Here is a 3,433-nt window from a genome sequence, read left to right as displayed (position 1 = left end):
GAAACAATTGTGGTGATGGAAGGATGTTACGAGCCAAGAAATTAACAAGCCACGACATGAATAAAATGAGTCATTGTTTCTCCAGAGTGCCAAACAGTCAGTAAGCATCATTAAAACGGATGCAACCTTTAATTTAAGATTAGCCAAATGTGTAAGTCTACCTAATATATATATATATATATATATATATATATATATATATATATATATATATGCCATATTTTCCGGACTATAAGGCACACCTACAGACAGTGTGCCTTATAGTCCGGTGCGCCTTATATATGGACCAAATTCCTAAATCTAAACTGGCCCGAAGCATTGTGTCATGAAATCAATCATAAGTGGCCCGCTGAAGACTATGAATCATGAATCAAAAAGACTGGATCATTATTTTGTGATTATAAAGTCATTTGTTGCGTCTGAAGTTGAAATAAAAAAGATAAAATGGAGAATGATTTGATTTGGATTAAAAATCTGACATGATGCATTAATGGTGCGCCTTATAGTCTGGTGCGCCTTATATAAGGACAACGTTTTAAAATGGGCCATTCATTGAGGTCCGCCTTATAGTTCGGCGCGCCTCATAGTCCCCGCCGCACATATGTATGTATATGTTTGCCATTTGTAAACAGTCCATACAATGAAGAGTCAATTTTCTCTAATGTATTTTTAATGCGTCAAGATCTCCTCTTCTAGATCAGAATACAAGATTAATAAAGATAAAACCGTTTTCTAGTCAAAGTGCCTGTACTTTAATTACTAAGACATCTGTTGGTGAAGTGCGACGACTTGGTGTGAGCCTAAATTATTTTTATTTAAAAAATAAAGAAGTACAAATGTATTCTTATCACACTAGAGTGAAAAAAATGCTCTTTCACTGCAAAGCAGAACAAGAGTGCAGTGTAGTTGCAGAGTGGATGATTGGCTAAGGGAAAGAACACTTTCTCATGGTTTAAATGTCAACTGGTCAATAAAGTCTGGCGGCCGGTCACTTCTCATTTGTATTGAGACAAAGGACGATATTAAAAATTGAAACCAAAATTACCAGGCTGACATTTCCCCTTTTATTCACTGTTGTTTCTCATGTCCACTCCGCACTGCGTGTCCTTCAGTAATCGTGAATCGGCAGTCATCCAATTCCTGAGAAACGTTTGACTTTCACGTCTTAACCTGAGATTCCACTCGGAGTCAGCCATGGCATTTGTCTTCAAATTAAAGCTGAATGTCACACTCATTGTGTGCCTTTTTCAAAATGTTTACTTACAGCTCTTAAATGTTAAAACATCATTCAGGCAAATTAATGAAGTTCTGAGGCCAATATTTAGGAAATGCTGGCGAACAGATGTTGGACCAGTCGAGCATATGCATTAATTATCTTGCCAAGAGCTATGTAAAAATAATTACTTATTTAATGTTCAAATCTAGTGACAATCCATTAGCTCAAAAATCACTTTCCGTTTTTGACTTCCATGAATCTTTTGAGTTGGTCTTTTTTCTTTTGTGCTGTGTGCATGAAGAGAAACATGGAAAAAGAAGCACTATTACCTACAAGTTGCAATAAGCTACAACAGTAAGTTTATTGATAATAAATACATAAATACATTTTCAATGGCTTACTTTTTCATGCACAATTTTTTTTATACTTCTTTAATTATAGAGCATTTTTGATCTACTACTATTATTTTTTGTGTGAGTAAAAGTGAGCTATAGGAAAACAAATCCTGTAGGTAGACTATTTTGCGGATGAGTAAGTAGCTGAATTATGATGGAAAGAATTAAAATGCGATATGACGGCACAGAGAAGGTCATTCTCCGAAAATACTAAATCAAGAATGAAAAAGTCAGCAACCAAACCATCTCCCTTTCATAGATGCTGCCACACACAAAACTGTCATCTTTAAAAAAAAAAAAATTCTTCATTGTCATTGTTCATTTCTTGTATGCCATCCCGTCCCAAAAATACAATGTGCAGATTAAATTGGCCACATTAAATATGTTAGAGTTTGAATAAGGATGACAATGCTGGCAATGAGGTGCCCTGCTGTCTGGTGATTCAACCGCTGAATACAAGTAAACAAATAAACAAACCACAGAGCCAAAATCCTGCCTATAAAAAAAAATTAAGCTAAGAGCCATGAAAGGCAGGCTGCAGATAAAACTACTCTCCTGGCTGGTCCTAATCAACAGACTCAAATCTCAAGACAATGACTGTTCTGTTGTCTCATTGAGAGAGAAAAAAATGTGCCTGGAACACTTTAACTTGTCATTCAGTAGAAGAAGCTACTCCAGGCTGTGTAACTTCAAAGCTTCTAATCAAGTAAATTCTGAGTGCAAGCAATTTGTGACCCTCTCAGCAACAATGTGACCAAAACAAATTAGACACTTTGGCGCGCTTGAAAAGAAACAAAGAGGACAACAGGAATTGACCATATAAGAGCAAAAATAAATCAATTAAGACAAATATTTGCCTTGTTACTTGCCAAAATGTTGGCTACCTTTACAAGTATCATCCAGCAGGATCAAGCACAACTAGTTGGATGCTTTTTACTGAGGGAGGCTGAAAGGGAAAGAATCAATTTGATTGTGGGGGCAGATCTAAAATGCAGGCTGCATACTAAAACCAGCATCGTTTTGACAGCATGCACTTTCTCATGCGGTTGCTCTGAGGACACTAATGATGCCGCTGAAACAAAAAAGGAATGAACTAGAGATTTCAAATCTCCAAGAAATTGCATCTGAATGGTGGGAGATGACAGGTGAAATGTAATTTCATGGTATGAAAATTCCAAATATCATGAAAATATGCCCTCAGGTTATTGCGAGAAGGGCAGGGTTGATACCAGAGCTCAGTGTTTCCTAAAAAGACGTCATATGAAAAACGGACTTTTCCACTCATATTTGGTTTTCTTGAGTCCCTGTCCACTTGTTCTCAAATTATTCACAAATCTCCCCTTGCTCTGGCTCTTACTTTAGCTCAAGTACAGTGTTCCATCAGCCATGTTTCCCCCATTATTTATGCTGGGTAGTTGTTATGGTAACACACAACTATGTTTTCATTGTCACACCACGTAGAAGTGGGCAGGGTGAATAGAGTGGTTCATTTTAATGTCACAAGGCAGAAAAAACACTAAGAGTAGAAACAAATGTGCTTTATTTCTTTATTTATTTATTTATTTATTTATTTATTTATTTATTTATTTATTTGTGGTGACGAAGAATAAAATGTGACAGAGCAACAGACCAAAACCTCCAACAAAACAAGCGGGGGGGGGGGATGTTGGGATGCAGAGAAAGGAAAACAGAATTTATTATACATGAATGGTTTGGGAAAAACTAATAATATTTGTTTTGTTTCCTGTTAGGTTTTTACAGACAGAGTGAATAAATGTTAAGAGAAACGCACCAACGGACAGACCACAAGTGAGGCAGAATA

This window comes from Syngnathus typhle, linkage group LG8 (assembly GCF_033458585.1).
Source record: "Syngnathus typhle isolate RoL2023-S1 ecotype Sweden linkage group LG8, RoL_Styp_1.0, whole genome shotgun sequence".
In the NCBI taxonomy this organism is placed as follows: domain Eukaryota; kingdom Metazoa; phylum Chordata; class Actinopteri; order Syngnathiformes; family Syngnathidae; genus Syngnathus; species Syngnathus typhle.
The sequence above is the reverse complement of the archived record's forward strand: the minus strand, read 5'-3'. Positions refer to the sequence as shown.